The following is a 22,594-nucleotide window of genomic DNA, read 5'->3' as shown; positions in this document are numbered from 1 at the left end:
AGGCACAAGAGCTGACACACATACTTGTTCACTACCTCACTCTCACAAGACTGCTGGTAAATATTGACACTATAACAGCCACAGTTGGACTGTGATACCAGTTTGTCCCATAGATGGTGAATTGTTGAGTGTTGTGTACAGAACAATAGCCAACAGGACACATGATGATGAGGTCATGGTGCACTAACTCACACGCACAACACCACCAGTTGTGATCTAAAAACATCATCACGGCGGGTCACAGGATATGAGGAAATCCGACTGACGGGTGCGTCCTGCTCTGGAGTTTCATACTTGTCTGCCAAGTCACAAAGACACGACTGAAGTACTCAAGAGAAAGTATGTCAAGAATGCAAATATGCAAGTGACGTAGTGAGAGCTGCAATTTGTTGGTAAGTTTCCATTGACACTGTTGACACATTGAAGATATAAAAACCTGGGGGGGGGGGGGGCCTGTCCTTGTTGAGAATTAGTGGCGGGGATGGCTAATAAGGTGAAAGAAGGGCGGACAGCAGGCATGCCGGCCAGACACATTTCTACTTGGCTCATGCCAAGTCGTTTGCCAACCTGCCAAGTTTACTGAGAGCCTACAAGGCTACTACTGCGATTTAACTGTGATTACCGCACGTTAATTAGCACACACAAACTCAGGCTGATCCCTACTTAGACTCATAATAACTGACTAAGACAAATCTGGTACTGCAATATGTTATTATGGTGTGTAAAAACTCTGAAAATACAAAATACATTGACAAGAATTCTACTGTACAGCAGCAAGTAATTATAACACCAGCATCTCTCAATACATTTACTTACTTTTTAAAGCTTAGCAAGCTTTCCGTCAGCTTTCTAAGGTGCTACAGCTTTAACAAGAAAAGAAAATTATCTAAAATCCATTGTGGGAGATGCTGAAAATGAGGCTTGAAATGCTCTGTCCATTGATCCTACTTGGTCATTCAGTTCATGCACTTTCAAACGGAGTTTCAAGTGTGTTTCAGTATGCCGCCTACTGAATAATTCAACCATTGCATCAGTGTCAATATGACGGAAGACTTGAGCTAATGGCAGCAGGAGCAACATGTGGTGTTTGGGCGGCAGAATTAACAGTCCCAACGAACAGACAGTACGACTTATCTAACTTCTGTATGCGCTGTAAAAAAGCTAATTAGACCATGACGATGTTTATTACACATAATCCTGTCTGAATGGCGGGGAATGAAACTGACTACGCCAACGTCCGAGTATGTTACAAACTCCTGCTGTCAGTTAAAATCCAGTTAGGGTCTGAAACCATGACTCTTGGAAGATTTGCTTCTACCAAACTCTACGGGTGCACAGGTCAGTGACACCTTTTGGTTTAGTTTTAAATTTTAGGTTGCACCTTCTCAGAGCGTCTAAAGCTTCTGTCTTTGCTGTTTGCTTTCCTCACATCAGTATTTCTGGTCTGGGGGGGCAGGGGGGGAGTCTAACTCTCTCCAGATAAGTGAATAAGCTCTAATCCTTCCGGACTCAAGACGACTGAAACTACGCAGAGACTCAACTAAGGAAAGCAAAAGGGTCTCAAAAGCCCCCCCAACATGTTCATGCAGTCCTGGTTTCCCCTTTGTTGTCATAGTGACCGGGGCCTCAAACATTAGAAGGGGGAGGAGGGGAGGGTCAGAGGGCTGACAGAGAGGCCAGGACCCTTCCTTAGCATCTTAAAGCCTTCATTCGTTCTATAGCTCTGACAGTCATCAATACGCTCTGAATCAGCCTAATAGAAGATAAATGGACATTAACTACTAATGAGTGGTGGATGGATGGATGCCAACTGTGCGGAGGGGTGAATGGACGAGTATTTTAATGATGAACTGATGAATCGTTTTGTCAATAAAATGTCAAAAAAATAGCGAAAAATGCCCATCGCAATTCCCAAGAGCTCAGAATGAAGTCTTCAAATTGCTCGTTTTGACCGACAAACACTTACAAAACAGTTAATTTACTGTCACATACAATAAAGAAATTCACATTTAAGAAGCTGGAAACCAAAAAGCTGTGATTTTGATTGACGCGTTTGATTATTTGTAGGTTCCTTTTAAAAAGAGGAAGACAAGAGGAAACAGCCAATATAAGAGCGAGATGTAAACGTTGCTCTAGTCTCTAATTCTTAAACTGATTATCAAAATTCTGTCTGAACAGTTTTCTTTCTCAATCAAACATCAATTCAGTACTGAAATAATGATAAATGTACAAACAAAAAGGGTATTATGCTGTCTCGTCTACAGTGTCAGCTGACTCTTACTGTGAGCAGACTGTTATTGTCTGGGAAACCTTTGAAGGTCTTAAATGTCCCTCAGTCAGGCAGCAGACAGACGGACTCAGTCAGTCACTCCTCCAGTATGAGGAATGTGGGGGCAGACTGGCTAATGAGAGCCGAGCCTAAACACGGGCAGAACGAGCACTGGTCAGCGTGTTGACATTCACTGGTGGACGGTGTGACTCCACAGCCACTGTTTTTTCTGGTGTCTCATCAGTCACATGGCACAGCTCGGGAGAGGAGATTTAAAGTAAAATTTCACCAGCGTCAAACATTTTGCTTTTCAGCAGTAGCTCTCCTGGGATTGACTGTCACACCAAGGCTTCAGGATTTTATTCCATGACTTCAGCACTGACAGTTTTATGGAATTACCGGTTTAGATGTAACCCGAGAGAAGCAGCACACAGAGAGAAAATGCAATTGCTGCAATTTCACATCACATAAGTTACAAGAATTAAGAAGTAACAAGAAATTGCAAAACAGAAATGCTGATATGTTTGAGGTGATTTAGAAACAGTGTCTACATCACATAGTTTGACCACCACAGAGCATTGACAAGTTTTTCAACTGTAAATGTCTTACTCAGTACATATCTCAGTCATAATACTTTAAATTAAGGGATCCTTATTGAAAGTTTTGTTGATATATTGTTAGTAGGTCTCTTTAAACTGTCAAATATAGATGTCAGTACAGCCTAAAAAACCCAGTCAGGCTCCAGTACATATTGTTGCATACATTCATACAATTTATGGATTTCATCGAACCTTGTATCATTAAATCCGAATCCTTCACTACCCCTTATCAAATTAAAATGTTAAGGTTCAGCTTTAAACTATTTTAAGTAAATTAAAGTTATCGGTAGACACTACAATGTACAGGCGTCTCCTAAACGCCTCACATGCAGGCTATCCGTAGACGCTAGTTAGGCGGCTACACACAGAGAAGCCTCTAGTCCCCACTCAGTTACTGCAGTGCACACAACTCAGGCAGGTGTGTGGCCCAAAATTTGTTAGTTTGAAAAGAGTGAATGATCTAATGTCAGATTTACATAAGTTGAAACTGAGTGATTTTATCTACCTGGACCCAAGTAGAGCCTACTTATGATCATGGTTAGTTGGAACCATACCATGATCACCATCTTAGTTTAGCGTGTTAGCATGCTAATATTTTCTAATTAGCACTAAACACAAAGTACAGCTGAGGCTGATGGGAATGTCAAGAGTTGTGCAAATATGTCATGATAAACTAAAGTATAAATTACTGGAAAAATTTAAATTTTGAGCATATGATGACACTGAAAAACTGTCACCAAAGTGATTAAAAATCATTCTGAGGACCAACCAACAGACCAACACTGTTATCCCTAGAGGCACGATGCTACATGTAGCATGAATAAAAAGACAGGAGGAGATTTATTAGACTCAAAGCTTATCAAAAAAAGCTAGTTAAACAACTTGGACACAGATCATGGGAAGCTGCTATCAGAGCATTTTACACAATGACGTCTTTCAGTAGATTTTGCTCTGTGGTGAAATACGAGCTGCAACAGAGACAAGAAATCTATATACTTAATCAGTCATGATCAATGTGATCAATACATTTTAAAATTCATACTGAGATTTCAGTCTACACCAGATCACCAGATATGGTGATAAAGGTGAAACCAAGTCTGTAGTCACCTCAGTCACATGAGTTCACACACTGACAGTCAGGTCTCTCCAACCACAGCAGTGTATTCATTACACACACACACACACACACACACACAAGGTCTGGATCAACTTAGATGACATTCATTGGCATGCAGGGAAACCTTTCATCTGACTGCGTCTGAGATTTTTCAATGAGAGGAACAAACAGTATAAAAGCCTTTTTATAGTTTACAAAAGGTACAGTATACACGGTTTAATGGCCCTGCCCTGCCACGGTTTAATGGCCCTGCCCTGCAAGACTGCAACGTCACACTAACATGCTTTCAGACACACTGCAAGAGCCTGGACTAAATCCTTCTTTGTTAGTACCACGCCAAAAACACACATCTACTGCCACAGCGGCGAGAGTCTAAAAATATTCCCCACACCAGGTGAAATGTTGACGGAAAAAAAAAAGAAGAAGAAAGCTCTGTTTATTGGCCTTCATCTGAGAGCAACACCATCTCAGATTCGAGGAGGATGTGGAGAGAAAGAAGTAGAGCAAAAGAAAAGAAAAGAAAAGAAGAAGAGTGTCTCAGTTTTCAGCAGCGAGCGTCTGCATGAGGGAACAAATGAGTCTGGAGATCCCCCTCCTCCACTCTCCATCTCTATGCCCAAACTTCTGTATCCCACTCGCTCTCTCTGCATCTCTGTATTCTTCCCCTCTCTCTCTCTCTCTTTCTCTCTCTCTAGAAACTGGAACATGGAGGGAAAGTGTGACAAACCTATTTTGGTTTTTGTAGACAACCTACCTTTCCACAGGCAGACACCGCAGGTCACCGTGTCAAATGTTAATGCTCCCAACTGGGGATTATTTCCACTGTTTGGCATAAAAATGTCAGAAAATAGGTGATCTCTTCAAAGTGCTTGTTTTGTCTGACCAACAGTCCAAAACTTATTGATAATATACACTAAGATAAAGCTGAGAAAAGCTGCAGATTCTCACATTTGAGAAGCTGGAAATCGTGATTCATTTTTTGTGGATTAATCACACCAGTTATGCACAAGGTATAAATACTACAAGTGGCAACCCGTATAAAAAGAAAACAGTTAACTAAACAGGCATCTCTCATGAAGGCCTACAGGTTTGTTTGAATGATGCACTGACCACTGTCAATGATTATACTGCACTGAAAGAGAGCTGAGGCCTCCTTTCTCTATCCACACACTCACACACACACACACACACACACAGACTGGATTAATGTCCTCAGCTTGTCACTGTTTTTGTTTTAATGAGCAGTGACTGGAAAGTAGCTTCCAAAGCGATCAATGGAAGTGGATTTCTATTGAGATTCATGCAATAAACCTGCACAACATCGTTTACATGTCATTATAAAGCACGTAATTCTTTCACAGTGACTGTATAAGCCAGTCAGTGAATGAAATGGAAAGAGCAAATACCAAACATCACTGTCACATGGATTGCCAGCATAATAAAGTCAACTTCCCCTTTTCTCCAACGATCTTTTCCCTCCGAGTTTCTTACCCCAGCTTGTTCCCTGCATATCTGTTGTGGTGCTGACCAGCTCCTCCTTATTATCCAGTCTCAGCTCAGTCTCAGGTTTTAGTCGGCTCACTATGTTCCTGTTCTCCTGGATGTTTGGCTCCGTTTCTGATCAACCCTCCTGAGGAAAACTTCTCTAACCACCCCCCCCCCCCCAAAAAAAAGAAAGAAACTGCTCATTCTCAAGCCAAATGCCGCCAATGTGAATGGGAGCACAGTCCCCTCCCCTTCCCTCTCCTTTCCCCTCTCTCTCCCTCTCTCTCTCTCGTGCACCCCTCCTCCTCCTACCTTCTCCTCCTCTTCTCGGCCCAGCCTCTCTGTGACAGATACACCTCCTCTCTCTCTCTCTCTCTCTCTCTCTCTCTCTCTCTCTCTCTATCTATCTATCTCTCTCTCTCCCTGCTCCACTCCTCCTCTACCATTTCCTTTGACCAAAGAAACTACTCTCTGCAAAGTCCCCTATTGCCTTTGTGAGGCAGTAAAAAGGAAAGAAAGGAGAAAGAAACAGAAAGCCAGGGAAAGGCGAGCTGTCAGTTGAAGACTATTCTGCTGTCCCTGCCTATTTCAAACAGAAAGGGGATAGAGAGTAAAAAGAAAGTGGACCTGCATGAGGATATCATCTCACTTTAAAAAAAAAAAAAGAAAGTCTGGAATTCTATTTGCCACAGTGCTTTTTTGTTTTTAGACTTCTCATTCTCAAAATTGAGTCTTCATGTGAGTGCCTAAAAGATAAAAACTAAACATGATGCAAGTGAAGACAGTAAAAAAAGCAGGGAGGCCATCTCCTTTTCATTTTAGCAGAGTATAAGTAAAACTATAATAAACCAGAGCATGAAAACAGCATCTTTATGAACATTCAAACACACTGCAGTCCTGCTTCTCATCTGTCGATCTGATATAAAAGCACACACACACACACACACACACGCACACACTAAAGCCTGACAAAGAATAAAAGTTAATTAGGAAACAAATTATTAATTTAAGAAGCCGTCACCGTGACTTATGAGGTAAACCTATAAAAGATCAGCACTGATATTCCTTGAAAGCAAAGACGAGAGAGGATCATAACATTTCAACTGGCAGAGCTGGATGTATGACGTACGTACATACAGTCTTAAGATTAGTCCTGGTCGATGAGTGAGTGAATGGTGTTAACAAGCGAGAGCTTTTTAATAATACCAGTCCCAGAGTTCAGTCCAAAATTATATGTATGTAACCTGACCTCTTTGTTAAATGTGCAACAGAAGAAAAGCAACTCGTGTTTCTGTTTACAGCGCAGCCAAACAAAACCCCCAGGCTAAGATGATTCATCAAGTCACGTTGTTTTAAGAAAGGAGACTGTCAAGGTCCTATAACACCAAACTGTATCCAGGAAAACAGTGGAAAGAGTCTTCCTAACGGGTCAGTGGCAATACTCTGAGTAAGGGAACTGCGAAATGTAGAAAAGTGAGATAATTTAATATGCATCTCACCCTCCCTTACTTTTTTTTCCTGAGTAATGTCTTCTAACACAAATTACTAATCAAATGTTGTCTTCTGTATTATGTGATGTGTGCACATGAATCTGTCCTTGTCGTCCACAACGCACCCTGCACATGCATGCTTTGTTTCCTGTGAATGACTGGTAAGTGACGCCAGTGCACAGTTTGAAACCTGTGTGGGCAAAGCATCACTCAAATCTGTAAACAGAGAGGCGATTCTTTACGATTGCTTCTCTATATAATGCAAATACATTGATGGCTATAAAAATATAAATAATGGGATTCAATAAAGAAAATCTAACCTGCATTATTTGATTTTTTTTGGCCACTTGGGGGCAGTGCAACAAGTTGTTTTTTTTTATTTTTCCCCGCCGGCGGTGATCCGATAGGAAGAGAGGTGAGGAGAGTGAAGAGAGAGAGAGGGAGAGAAGATGGAAGCAGCGGGGGAGAGCAAGTCACGGTGCAGGTGCCTCCTCCTCCTCCTCCTCCTCCGTCTCTCCACCCCGCTCGCTGCCTCGGTGTCGCTCGTGCTGTTTTGTCGGTCTGCATCCACCTCGCACTGAAGCTGCTGTTGCTTCTTCCCCGCTGGAAGACACCGAGGCAGCCAGCGGGGCGGAGGAGGCAGTGGCAGCACTCAGCCTTTGCCTTGACCTGTAATCCACCATCTGGCCAAAATAAATGAAAAAAAAAAAAAAAAAACCCACACACAACAGAAAGAGACAGTGCAGTCAGAGCTCAGCTGCTCAGCCTCCAGATGAAGAGAGGGGTAAAGTAGGGTACGAGAAGTAGGCTATGCCCTGCCACCGCCTTACACACACACACACAAACACAGATCTGTCCCTCTCCCTTTCTCTGTTCACCTCTCTCTCTCTCTCTCTCTCTCTCTCTGCTCCTATAACTGGGTCACACTGGTAGGCACCGAGTTTGTCCTTGAGGCAATGAGATGCAGGGCTGAGGAGGGAGTTCAAGGTCATTCTTGGTCAAGTCTTAATGGGAGGTCTTTAGAACACTGTGCCACATGTGAAGTCCCGTCCCGCTGCAGCCAAAGCAACAGAAACCACTCTGAGTTAAGAGTGCGAGATTGGACGACAAACACCATCAATCAGCTGCCTCAAGGCCACCAGTGCTGGGATAAAGAGGCAGGCTGCAAATCACCTCTGTGAATGCCACCATTAACACTACCTCTTTATAGGCATGTGGCCGGGGAGGGGGGGGGGGGGGGGGTCTAACATGACTCAGCCCATTTCGAAGTAGTTGATTTACAAGCCGAAGCAGCAAAGTAAAATGACGACTCTGTGGCTTATTTCCGTGTTTGCAGGACAGCCAAGGCAAAACCATGAGGGAAAACAAAGTAAAATACCAGTTAAATCATTTCAGTGTGGCTTTGCAGTAATTTTGGTTACATCTGTCTAGTGGTTTTTTGGTTTATCCTCCTAAAAATCATATGAAGTTTATACAAAACATTTAGGAGTGCCGTCTGTGGGCCGATTTCTGGTGAACGTTGAGAGTGGCTCCTTAGAGACCGCAATCCTAGTTTATCTGTATCTATAGCGGATGCCCAGCAGGTGGTCATCCATCACAGGCCGAGCTCCCATCTCTCTGCGGTCCGTCAGCCTGCTTCCTTATATATTTTCATAACAACGGCTAACATCTGGGACCAGAAAACTGACAGAAAGCTAGGCCATCCATCAGTGTCTGCGCTGCCTCTGTGTGGGGACATCTCTCCCACTGGACACTGCAGCTAAAACTGGCCTCGACCAGCCGGCCCTTTGGAATGACTACTTCCAAAATAATCCGCCGTGGCACAAAGCAATCCACGAACACCTCCGAAATAAAACTAACGTGAAGGTTTAGCGCTTGGTAGGGGGTGTTTCATCAGTTTTAGACACAAATGAAAGGGAGGGAGAGAGACTTTTGTAGATTGAAATAACTACTCCTAGTAAGTCCGGTCATAAATCCACAGAAATGGGCTGGCTGTATTGAGTTGGCAGGGACCCGACTTAGCCACACTCTGATTTACTGTATAATGTGCCAAAGAGATTAGGGTTACGCCTCCAGCTCTGGAATTACAGCAAAACCCTATCCATGATTAAGATCTGTTGCTAACTCCCACGCAGCAGGAATGTGTTAACATCCACACACACACACACAGAGGGACGAACACACTATGTGTGCGGTATGCTGCAGTCAATTCTTAACGTCAATAAAGTCACCACCAGAAATGGCTCTTTAGAAGAAGAAGAAGAAAAAAAACTGCTTGGTTTCAGATATTACACAACTCAAAGGAGCAATTCTTTGAGAAGATTCCTGCAGTAATCTGAGAACGTTTGCATAAAATCAAACTTCAAGGTCAGATCCAGAAAGCTCTGTTTCACATATCAGGCAAACAGCAATGAGTTCAGAGTTCTCATTTGTTCGAATTCAAACCACATTTAGTCGTCAAGGCTCCGCTTACCTGTCAATGACACCCTGTCTTCAGCTTCTGGAGGCCTTAGAAAAGCATGGGGTACAGGTCGGTCGAGCATCCCAGGAACTCACGCCAGTGAGCAGATTTTCTTTCTCTATCTGTCTCTCTGTTCTCTGGTACTGAAGGGATTAAAAAAAACAAAAAAAAAAATGCATGTTGTTGAATCAGCAGAAGAGAAGCACTCAAACTACTACCGCTGTGGAGAGTTGGAAAAACCTGAAATGTGACAAGTGTGTTTATAGAACAGTGAGAAAGAGGAAAATCTGAGTCATGAAGGCAAAAATCCTTCACACTGAGAAAAGGTTGAAACTGGGGGAATTTTCCATGTCAACAAGAGTGAAGGCTGAGCCCAAAACTAACACCCAGTTCACTAAACAACTTAACTGTTTATTCCTTCGCATATTTATGAACCACCACAAAAGGTTTATGGGTTTTCCCACGGAGTCTTTGTTATTTTGTAAGGTCATACAGTTTAAAATTAAGACAAATACAGTTTCTAAGAAAAAAGATCATGTTTTACAGAAATTAAATTAGGTAAATGTTAATAAAACAGACGAATTTCGGATCAAATTCTGCTTTGACATCTAAAAAGAAAAAGGTGAGAAGCTTGCTGCCACCATCTAGAAAAAAGTCCATCTGTAATTCATTATACTGGTGAATTAGTGGTAAAGCAATATGTAAGTGGAGTAGAAGAGCATAAGAAACTACAAGAAGTGCCTGAGGTGAGTAGACCACCAGACAGCCATTATTTCAAACTGACTATGCACAATCCTGCTGCCATGAGAAGGTTGTAATTGCATATTATTTTAAAATTACATTTGGCATTACCGCCTTCACAGCAAAGGACAGGAGGTCAGGTAAAATAAATTGATCACACTAATAGAAAAAGAAATATTCCACTGCCACTGGGCTCAAATCCAATTCTTCAGGTTTACTGAACTCTCTTCTTTCCAGCCTAACTTTTCAGCGTGCAATCCGTCCCTCCTCATGTCAAAGCGTAACTGAAATCTATAAACACGCGCAGCATTTTAGCACTAGCCTGAAGGCCAGTTAGGCATTAAAAGACACTAACATGCAGGTACATTGTTGTTACTAGGGCTGTACAAAAATCCCCAACATTAATCAACCTAAATGTGATATTCCAGTTTTCAACAAATATAAACCGACGACCATCCAGCCCATGTCGTAACCTCAATGGAGGAGATTATGATCTCGGTCCCATTTGTTTGGATCTCTAACTTCACTTTAACTGGAAATTTAGTTTCCTCTAAAAATCAGTTAGGCTAATAGATCAATTTAATAAACGGTTATACCACAGACCAAGAAACAGGTTCTTAGTTTTTGATGCAGATTGAGATGTTTGATGTTGATCAGATTCAAATGCAGATTAAAAATTTCAAAACATGCTCTTATTTACATAACAAATTTAGAAGATTGTAAAAAAAAAAAAAGGCTGAGGTATGCACTGTACTAATTATTGCTTATGCATGTTTTTGGACCAAAAAAATACCATAAAAACAACAACAACGACTCAATAATTGAATAAAATGAAGGAAAACACCACCATGAGGCTGTGTTTGCACTGGATCTCCAGTTTAAACTGGAAGTCTGAACCTTACAGTTGTGGTGTGCTGTGGTAGAAACTGAAACTGAGAGCGAATGAAGTAGCTAACTGGTTAATAAGCATCCTGTTTTAACAGCAGGATCAGGGATGTTTGCTAAAACCCAACGTTACTTTCCAACTGCCCGCGGGGTTGCTGCCACTGTACAGGCTTTACTTAAGAGCTATGCAAACCTTCAGCTCTTCCGTCTGTCTGCAAAAATACTAGTACAGTATGTTACAGGCAGATGGAAGAGCTGAGGACACTGCGGCTTCCCACATGTTATGCAGCTCAATCCAGACGGCTTCTTAAACTGTCACCGTGCCAAGCCATAGTGTATTTTATATGGTCGGACTGTAAGAGGAAAGGTGCAGAGGGTTAGGTAGAAGCCTTGTAAAGTAATACGTTAATAGCTGTTTATTTTAAAGGCTGACAGTTAACCCGCAGATCATAAACAGGTGTTAGGGCCGCTCCCCTCCCCTGCTATTCTGCACCGATGGAGATAATCCTCATTACAGCAGAGGGAGAGAGATACAGAAATAGGAGCATGTGCGCTGAGTAAACAGAGAGTAGAGGGTGCGATTACCATTTCATCACATTATTCATCTGCTGAACAGGCACCTCTAAAGACAGACGTCAATACCGATAAACCTCACTGTGACCTGCTAACTGACCTGCAAATCGATCAACAATCGATGCAGTGAACAAGTAACCGGTGAGGAGTTACTCGTTCATCGCCCTCAGGAAGTAAAGCCATTTTACTGCTTTCATGACAGTTCAAAGCAGATGCACGCCCTCTGATTGAAAAGGTGATTGATTAAACATTACTGTCATTACGGGTGTAAAAAAAAAAAAAAAATGTTTTATTCCCACAGTAAGTACTTCTTTACAACATCCGTCTCTTCATCCCTACTTAACAATCAATAGAGATGAAGTCTGTCTCCATCTTTCTCTCACCTTTTGACATTCTTTTCAGATCTCACTGGACTTTGGTGTAAACTGAATTAATACGGCTGATCCATCACCGTGTTAATCGTACGGAAGATTCTCTCGTATCGCTCTAAAGCCTCTGAACAGACAACGAGAAAATCAATCGACTAATGGTTTGCGACAGCTGTTGAATGTTGATGCTCTATAAAATGACAAAAGGAGAAGATGAAGTGAAGGTGTGTCCGTCTGTTCAAGTGCTCGGATTGATTTATGGTAGAAATTTGTGGATTTTTACCCCCCCCCCCCCCCCCCCCCCAAAAAAATGACGATTATACCTGCTTTGCAACGAGAAGCATGAAGCTACAGTCATGGCATGTATACACTGAAACACTGTCTGTAGCTGCATTTCTACATGCATAAGTATCAATTATTCTGCTAATTATTTTCATGATTGATCAATTAATCATTCGGTCAATAAACCAAGGTGATGTCATTCAAAAATATTACATTTACAGTAATGAAAGACCAAGAAAAACAATAAATTAGAGAGCCTTGAACCATCAAATGTTTAAACAGTTATTCAATTATTAAAAAAAGACACCAAAACCTCAAAGCAATGCACAAAAATGAACAGTCTGCGATTTAGAGCCTGATTACATTCATAGTTAGTACCAGTGCGTGTTACATTAAATAGGATGTGGTGCAGGAAATAAATTTAGATACCTATTGAGAAGGGCAGCGTAATAGAGGAGAAGTAATGAGGATAAATGAGGTTCTGTGTTTGCCAGGCTTTCAGGCACGCACACTCACAAAAAGCATGTGAACGTGTACACACACACACACACACACACACACACACACATACTATTAAGGAATAGGGTGGCGGCCCACCTCTTCCATATCCAAACATTGCCACCCCGCAGCAGTTAACGTTTATTATTTTACTCTTCAACTGTGTGACAAAAGGCTCCAGGCAAGTTAATAACCCCAATGAGAGATGGTGGGACCAACACCCTGAACAAACGCCATTCAGAAAATAGGGAAGTAGTGCAGCATGAGTGGGATATCATAAAAAAAAAAAAACAGAGGTGTTGACACTACTGTACTCTGGGAGACAATGCTAAAATGCACAATTAACTGTTATAAAACAACTGAAAACATGCCATTCATTCATCATATACGCTTGTGGTCGAGAACATAATAAAAAGCATAAATGCAGAGAAAGAAACTACTTTTTTTAAGAGGAGACTGGAAATTCTGAAATCATACAGCTGCTTATTTAAAAAAAAAAAAAGGATGAAATGGGCAGAGGATGTGAATCCAATCCGCTGGGAAAATTGGCATGTATGCCTTGTTTGGACGGCGAATAGATGGCCCACATGGAAAGCATCGCATTCCATCTTAAACAGCCCCAAAATGTCTGCGTTTTTTCAGACATGCTCACGTAGAATCAGCCGGGCCAAACCTCAAACATCCTCCTACATCTAAAAAATCTACGGAGAGAGAAAAAAAAAAAAGATTTTCTACTGTGCAGTTGGTAGTGAGGGATTGAGGATGAGGAGGAAACAGGGACCAAAGAGGGGTCAGAGCGACCGTGGAGGAAGGGAAGGACCAAACCCTGCAGCTGCGAGTGAAGAGGTGGTGTTTTGTTGGGAGAAGTAATGTTCAAAAACAAGATGTCTGTTATTAAAAAAGTGCTGAGCATGAAATGAACCTCGCTATGCAAAATGTTGCAACCTTTTTAATGCAAAGCCTTGCTCCTACAAACCACAGCATTACAGATACTGTGAGGTCGTTCTTGTGAAACTAGCATTATTTAAATGCATATTTGATGGATACGTGGCTATTAGGGCTCGCCGAAACGGTTGAGATCGTTGAGGTTGAAGGATAGTTTCCAATGTCAGTATTGATATGGCAAATGTATGCATGATAAATAATTTAAATAAAAACAGATTTTCAAAGCAATAGACTGTGTTCTCCTGTTTTGCATTACATGAGACCAAACTTCAGTAGCTAATTTTGTTTTTAATTATTACTCCGAAACATAACTCTGGATAAATGATATTTGTAGAATAAGACGATCATATCATCACAATATGACTCCACTAAAAGTCGATAAACAAGAATATTTAATTGTTGTCTAGTCTTGCGTGTATCATTTGAGGCATTCCTTCAAAACTGTGCATCTCCATGACAACCAAGCAAACTACATCCACTGATGAAGGTCATGAGAAGCAACTGAAAGATCCAATAAAAGCTGGTAAGTGGACCCTAAGTGATGGGTTTTTTTAGTCAAACTAGAAATATACAGTAGTTGATCTGGAGTCATTTTTGCCCCTGTAGGTGTGAAATGTTGGTGTAATTAGATTGTTGGTGTAAATCATATATTTCAGATATAAGTGTATATAATCTGTGTTGAGCTGCAACCATTAGTCGATTAATCAATTAGTCAAACAATAGAGATTTAACTATTTTGATAATTGATTTGTTTCTTTAGGGGTTCTATTCAAGCAAAAATGCCAAATATTCACTTAAATACGAGCTTTTCTTTATCATATATGATGGTAAACTGAATATCAGGGTTTAGCGATTAGCGATTTGAATCTGTTACCTTCGGGTGTTTGAAATGATAATGAGCATTTTTTTTTACTATTTTCTGACATTTTGAGGACAAAATAAAACAACAGATTAATCGATAATGAAAATAATCATTATTTGCAGCCCTTAATCTGTGTTCAACTGATAATAAAAGCACCACATGAACTGTACTTGTGAAGAAAAAAAGATTGGTTTGAGTAAACTGGATATGATCTACAGTAAAATTATGTTTAATTATGGGTTTTTTTTGTTTTGTTTGTTTTGACTTTACGATAGAAAGCCTGCATGGAAAGGTCCAACTGCTGATGTGTTTATCTGCCGACTAAAAGTAAAGAGATAAAAATAGCTAAATGAATACATAGAACAGAAAAAGTCAACAACAAACCAGCCTAGATGTTATTATGTTAACATGGATGGATGGACTGGGCATTGTTTGAGTGCTTCTTTCTGCCTGTGTAAGTCCTTATGCAACGCTGTGACGTGGCTACTGCCCCACAGTGCATCCCACCACCCACATAGTTTATAATTTGCACCCTCGTTCTTCCCTGCGACCTCTTCACCTCGCAGTCAACCTGCCTCCCACCCGACGGGAAGCCTTTTGTCAAGTCTTTTGTAAACACGATATCGCTGACTTGTGTCTTGTATGTGTAAGATATCACTTGATGCGTATCAGTATGTGGGTTTAATAGAGTGTTTCTCTGTTGTCCATCTCGTGGCCTCCCAGCAGGAGAATAATCAGGCCAGAAATCACACAGAGAGCAAAGAGAAGTGTATTTAAAAATATCCAAACAACCAACCTCAGGGAGGGGTCGTCCGACTTACATAAGTCCAGCTACATACCTCCGAGTGCAGGAAAACTAAAAGGAAGACAGAAAAAGGGAACAAGGATGGAGACAGAACAGTTGAAACAATGTTTTTTAAGATTTTCAGGACAGCCTGGACAAAATGTCAGGAACAATGAGGATCTGTCATCCGAGACTGATATCCCCAGCTCTAAACCTCAGAAACAACAAAAGGACGCATGACGGACAGATGACATATTACTCTGGGTCATGAGTTTCAAATTGAAATGAAACAGCCAAGTTTGACCATTTATGAAAACCTGTCAGGGAAAGAAAGAAAGAAAGAAAGAAAGAGTATTATGACCTTGTTGGGTGAGAGTGAACGAAAAGAGGAAATGATGGCAAAAGTGAAGAAAAACTTAGACAGAGATTGAAACAGAGAAGAGAAGAGAGGAAGAAATGAAGGGAGATTTAAAACGTAAAGGATAATCCTGTTTATTACAACTTATTTTCATAATTCTGGCCATCCTCTCTATCGGTTATGATTGATTTGTATTCACCAAAGTAATATCTGAGATCTGGGAAGACAGCAACAAGTCAGATGGGGAGAGAAACATGAGTAGTAACCAAGCAGTTTAGCCAGATTATGCTACACACTTTATTTCAAAGTAAACTGTCAACAATAATCTCACACTGTGTGCACATGACTACAGCTAGTTAGAGGTGGAAATTATGAATTACTTTTCTGATTCCAATAGTTTTGCTCAATTCAATTCAAAGATTCATAGTCACTGACTTTGTAGTTTCATTGGTTTATTTCTAAGCAATGCGATTGCATCACAAATGCATTTAGGGCCACAACTAACCTTTATTTTCATTTTTGATCAATCTGCTGATTATTTTCTTGATTAATCGAATCCTTTCCTATAACATAGTGAAAAATGACTTATGTGCTGCAGGGATGTGTTCTGTTTGGGACAACTCTATCTCAAAATTGCTGACCTGTTTGCTTTTCTATTTCACTGTTTTCTCATGTTCCTGACCGCAGTCTGTGAGAATAGCTCTGGGCCTGCACCGCAGTCGGAGGGTGCGAGATGGATTACAGCAGGATACCAAGGCGGTTGACACAGCTGAAGAGTAAGTAAGTGGGAAAACGAGCGGTGGTGAGAGAGAGGAGAAAAGAGTGTGAGAGCAACAAGGGAATGAGAGACATGAAGTAGGAGTCAGGGAGGCTTCAGGTCTGTGCTGTACATTAGCACATATGCGCCTCCCTGCAGCAGCAGCTGTGAATGTCATAATCACACTAACTACCACCGCCAGTCACCGCTGCTCATGGGAACAGAGCTCGCCGTCTTTTTTTAGAGCACATAATCATCCACAAGTGACAACAGATGATGCAACACGCTGCATGTACATGCTGTGTGAAATATCCTTCCCGACACGACTTACTTTTCAACGTAAATACACACACAAAAAAAAATAAGCTCAGACTCGGGCACAAGGCCAAAGATGACAATATCGTGCCCGTGTCCTCCGACTAACCCTGAAGGTCTGAGTCGATGTAATCCGAGCAGCTATAATGTACTTCTCTTTCCATCAGTCAGAGGAATGTTTTATCATTCTGAAATAAATAAAAGCACACATCAGAATACCTGACGCAGTATGAGTAATTCGATGACTTCAGTTGACACCTTCAACATTATCCAGGATAAAAAGTGTCCCCCTCCCTCCCTCCGTCCCTCTCTCTCTCCCTCCAAGGACACTTTTTTTTCCCTCCCCATTGATGTGCGATGTCGATAAAGCTGACTTTGCCATGAAGGCAACGAAGTCCGGCCATTCTGGCATCTTATCAGAGCTGTTTACGAAACTGTAAATCTAATCACTGCTGCGGTGGTTCCTTGGGGTCCACTTTCAAAGTGGCTGCAGGAAAAAGATGCAACAATGTCAGACATGTCTGAGGAAAGAAAAAGGGCAAACATTTGGAAGAGATTTAAAAAAAAAAAATGAATGTGGTTATACTGGTGGGAGCAGTGATTGAGTAAAAACATCTCTATATATTTATACAGCATGCTGGAAATGTACAAGGAGGTGAGTTCTTCTATTGTGTGGTGGTCATCAGTATTCAAGGGATGAACGCTGGTAGCATCATTTTCACTTCCCGTCATACTAAAGATATAAAACAACCCTGACTGCTCTACAGGCGGCGAGTATTTCATTCATCTTTGTACTTTCACTACAGCTCTGTGGTCTTTAAGAGCCAAATTCAGCCAGACAGGGCAATAAGGTAACACTTATTATTCCTAACTCCTTATTCCTCTGTACCTCTTCATCGTGGTGGTACTTTTCAACAAATCAACTTTATTCCTTATTTGTGCCAGAATAAAATTAAATCAAGAAGGTGCCTTTATTGATTCATCTTCATATTTAGGTGCCTGGTTATTCTACCGATGACCATCTTCACATGGAAATTTAGTTTCACTGATGTCACATGATGGAAGAACATAGTTTTCATTTGTTGCGTTTGGTCGTTTGAGTGACTGTCCTATTCTATTTTAGCTTCTTTTTATTTCCAAATTTAATACTTTTTAAACTGTATTTAAATGTCTCTTAACATTGCCTTGCGTTGCTTTTATATTCTGTCTTGATGCCTTTTATGCTCTATGTAAAGCACTCTGAAATGCCTTGTTGTTGAAATGTGCTCTACAAATAAACTTGCCTTGATAAATACAGCAGATGACGTCTGCATTGACTATTTTGTAAAATAAAGCTTATTATAATCAAACACGTTGCTTCAGCGGTATTTTCAGATTACAGGGATAGTGATGATATAATTAGCTCTTTGCTCAACTCTGTTTTATATTTTTCATCATAACTTGTTTACACCTGTTCTTTTCCTACTGTGACTTGTGAAAAAAGTCCAATTAAACAGTACTATATTGTCATTAGAGGAGATTTAAACACACTGTCGACTAAATATCCAGGCCACTAAAACTGGATTTATACTTCTGTGTTAAAGGGTTACGCATGCACCTAGTCAAAAATGTGTGCATTTTATGTGTATAAAATAGTGTGTGTTATGCAAAAAATTGTTGTTGTTTTTTTCAAACTCAAATAAGCTTATTTGAATTTGAATTTGAATTTGTGTTATGCATCTGTCAGTAAAACCTCTAAATACTTTCTATCGTCTGTATTCTTCAAAAGACGTTACCTGCTCCAGATTAGACAGAGTCCTGATCTGTTTCTAGGCTCAGGGATCGGGAGGGGGGGGGGGGGTGTCTCTAAAACCCTGGCCCCTGACTCCCAGTGCCCCTAAAACAGCTGTGCAGTCCAGCTGTGCACAAGACTCAGAGCTGGCTATGAATCTAAGAATACTAAACCGATCCTGGGGAGGAGAGAAGCCAGCGAGTCTGTGAGGGAGGTAGAAGAATGGGAAAGATTTGCAGTTGCAGATCACTGAAGAAAAAAATCTGGATTAGAGCTGAGAGATATTTAAATCTGGTATTATGATATGACACAAGAGAGAGAGATCTGTCTGGGTCGTTAGTTATCATAATACTGTGTCATGAGAGAGATTAAAGACACTCAGTGGAGAGTTTGATCACTACTGGTGTCATGGAGCAGATCCCTGTTTTGTTTGCATCTCATGCTCTACTTCCACACACATAAATCACACGAGTAGTGATACATATACGTCTATAAAATAAAATTAAAGCTCTAGGACATCGCTCAGGTTCATGCTATTCCACTGATTGAAAGTTGGTGGTGGTGACGCGCCAACAAAATGTCGCAATACGCCAGAAAACAGCAGGGAAGAAGTGCTGGACAACGTTGACATCAAAATATTTTTCTAAAAAACATCTGCTTGTTTTTTTTGTGAGCACAAAAATCCATTCGGCATATTTGTTCGGCCTCGAGCATACAAACAATGTGTTTTTGTGCGAATCAGCGAAAGTAAACATTTCCGTGTTTGTTTACGAGAAAACTACACGGGGTACCTTTAAATGTTTGTGTGTCTTGGTCTGAAAGGCTGAATTATTGTTATGTTGCGAAATCATCTGAAATCATTTCTGAGTGGGGAGAAACGCACGCAGCACAGGATTTTTCCTCAGTGACCACATCAGCCACTCCTAGTTTATAATAATCTTTCTTGAACAGAGTTTACAAAGTGTTGCATGGAATGAAAGGACAGGATGAACTGATTAAACGAGAGAAAATTTGATGTAACCACATGTGACAAAGGTGGTTCAGTCACTGATTTGTGTTGACAAGGTAAGAGGAACAAGAATCGCCTCCGTGTTATTTACAGACACGTGTACCCGGCAGACGAGGGTCAAAGACTGTTTACAAGAACCGATGGCTATCATACATACTCATGACTGTGATGTACGGTGGACTTGTTTTCTGTGACTAACAACTTAAAGATTTGAATCATCCCGTCACAGTAAACATTATCTAGTTTCCACAGAGGTTTAAAGAAACATTAGAAAGCAGATTAAAATCTATTCAGACCTTCTCTAAAAGGAATTAAAAAAGGAAGGCTGACGGTTAACTGCAGTGCATAACCTTTGTTATGTCAACACACTGCATGTGTTGTGGATTCAGCATATTGCCCGAGTCATACAGTGTTCTGACACTACAGCAGATCTTTAACAACCAGCAGTCTGCTAACTATCCGTGAAATCCTCACCTGCCCGCAAAAAAACAGCCTTCAGCAGGTCTTCTGTTAACAGATATTACGTTTTAAGATGTTTAAAGACACAATCTTAAGAGGTCTTTTTTTACTCGAGATGTGTTTCTTCTGTTGTCATGTGGAGACTAAACAGACATAAGCCTGTAGCTCGTTCTGCGTCACGGCTTATTGTCTGAAAAGCCGCACCAAGTCACAGAGCAATTATTTCGGAGCGTTTTACATACTGAGGTCTGGGAATCTGTGCAGCATCACTAATTACAGCACACAACCGGCGACGAAATGGGACACAACATAAACCCACAAAATACTAAATAAGCATTTCATTTGACAAGATGGGCCTTCAGGAAAACTAAAAATACAACACGGTCTTTATGTTGCCTGACAGCAACACACCTCCCACCATGTTCCCATTATTGTCTTTGTCTTCTAAAAAGTTTTTTTTTTATTTGTTCTTCGGGGAGATGGTTTGCACAGCCTAATGCAAAGAATGGAGGGACTTGACCTTCTGTTTAAACGGCTCAAGGGCAATATTCACAGCGGCACGCTAGACAGGTAGCATCGCTTACAGAAAAACACGTTCTCTATTATGAAATACTCACACCTCCATGTCTCCCTCATACCCAAAAGTCCTAAGAAACCAACAAGCTGTGTTCATACACATGGATAATTAAAAAGATACAACCATGTACTGCACACACAAGGACGTACACCCACAGGAACATGTTCTGTATGCACGCACTGAACCTCAAGGCTTTCAGACCTGCTCTTCAATAAGTGTCCTTTACTTGAACGACTCTACAGTAATTCTTATCTTATGAAGAGGAGAGATGTTGCTACTTCAGAGACTCTGTTGATGATAATGGATTTAATAGTCGAGGCCAGAACAGTATGTACATATTTGCCACCGTGAATCAGAGGCCACATATTTTCTACAGGAGGGAGTGGTCCAAAGGGACGCTATCTCACGTCCGCTGACTCGAATGTAAATAGGTTCAAAAATCCAGAACAAACAGAGCAGATAGCGAGTTGTAATGCTGTAAAGAAACACGAGGGAATGTATCAGAGCTGTGACTAAGGATTATTCTCAGTATTGATTAATTTGTCCGTTTGAAAGTTGTTTGTTTGTCGATAAAATGTCAGAAAATGGTGAAAAATGTCAGTCACTGTTTCCCAAAGCTTAAAGTGACGTTATTAAATGTCTTCTTCTGTCCCGAGCAACAGTCAACAACTCAAAGATATTTAGTTTTAAAGCCGCAATGATCGGTCAATTAATTGATTAGTTGATAGACAGAAAATTGTCCACCTCTTGTTCCTGCTCCTCAAATGTGAATATTTTCTGGTTTCTTCAGTCTTTTATGGTTGTAAACTGAATATCTTTGGGTTGTGGACTGTTGGTCAGGAATTGTGGATTTAGAGCGCTGAATTGTTTTTCACCATTTCTCTGTTCAGGGTTTTTTGGGCAGGCCTGAAATGGTGGCTCGATGACGTAGAGGGGTTACTAGCATAACCCCCCCCCCCCCCACCACCACCACCACCACCACTATATAAACACTAGAGATCACATACTGATGGTTATTATTTTTACACCAAGTAGTTTTACAAACTTCCATCAGAGACAACTGGGAGTCACTTCAGATAATCTGCTGTTACTGGTGAATGGGGCCATTTTTGGTCAACGTTAGAGATCAAGGAGTTATTTTAAACCCCGCTGAATTTAACAGAGGCTCCTAACGTTAATTCATTTTTAAAATATCACCCATGTTGCTTGCTTTACAGCTACAAACAAGGCCTACTTTAGATTGTGTATGTTTATACGGGAGTTTGGTACAAGCGTTGTTAACTCACAGGTTGTTCAGTCAGGCCTTCAGAGGACACATCCCCAGCGTTTCAGAGCAGAGAATACTGCTTCTTTTTCCACGATTATGAAACCTAATTTTATATATTTGGAGATTTTTCATTCAAAATTTGGCTGTGTGGTTAACTACGCATTTTTCTGTGGTGTCACAAACTTTAAACCACTTTATCTGCAGGTAACACCGAAAGCATTTGTAATAATACCACACAACTGCAGTAAGAATGCCAAGTTCCCAAATATTTCCCAAAACTACAAATATAAAACAGAACTCGTAGCTAATAAACCATAAACATACTTACTGCAAACAAAGTGTCAGGCTCTGATTTTAAATCTGGTCCACAATGGTAAAATATTGGTTAATATTTGTTAAGCTCTTTCATTGAATCTTTAATCTCCTTGCTCGTTTTTCTGAGCAAACAGCCTTATAAAGATAACATTCAGAAGAACAAAGAAGCTGCTTCCATCCCAAACAGATTCCCTGATTACATTCAATAAGAAATTCAAAAGTACACTGATTCAATAAGCTGTTTCAATATCGAACTCAAATTTGATAAAATGCTATGAAACCCAGCCCTAAGCCTGCAGACATTCCTTCTGTCATGTAATCATTGAGGGACGTGTCTAGAACAGGGGAGCGCTCTACGCTGGATGCTAACACCCTGATATGCTGACAAAGCGTCCTCTGACAGTTTT

The 22,594-nt window shown here is 40.8% G+C and overlaps 1 protein-coding gene across 4 annotated transcripts in view; it reads right to left on the bottom strand.

Moving 5' to 3' along the window:
- Positions 1–22,594, bottom strand: part of LOC122971352 (leucine zipper putative tumor suppressor 2 homolog) — a 34,109-nt gene that overhangs the window by 9,219 nt on the left and 2,296 nt on the right. Inside the window, exons 2-3 of one of the 4 annotated variants that reach the window (XM_044337956.1) lie at positions 15,372–15,431; positions 9,434–9,564 (exon numbers count right to left, since the gene is read on the bottom strand). The gene's annotated coding sequence lies outside the window, so the exon portion shown is untranslated. Of the gene's footprint in view, positions 1–5,476; positions 5,637–9,433; positions 9,565–12,003; positions 12,109–15,371; positions 15,432–22,594 lie in introns of those variants that run through there. The other 3 variants (XM_044337957.1, XM_044337955.1, XM_044337958.1) reach the window with 3 other exon arrangements.

The sequence above is a fragment of the Thunnus albacares genome, chromosome 20 (genome assembly GCF_914725855.1).
Source record: "Thunnus albacares chromosome 20, fThuAlb1.1, whole genome shotgun sequence".
Classification (NCBI taxonomy): domain Eukaryota; kingdom Metazoa; phylum Chordata; class Actinopteri; order Scombriformes; family Scombridae; genus Thunnus; species Thunnus albacares.
Note: the sequence above shows the minus strand (reverse complement) of the source record. Positions and strands in the feature narration are given on the sequence as shown.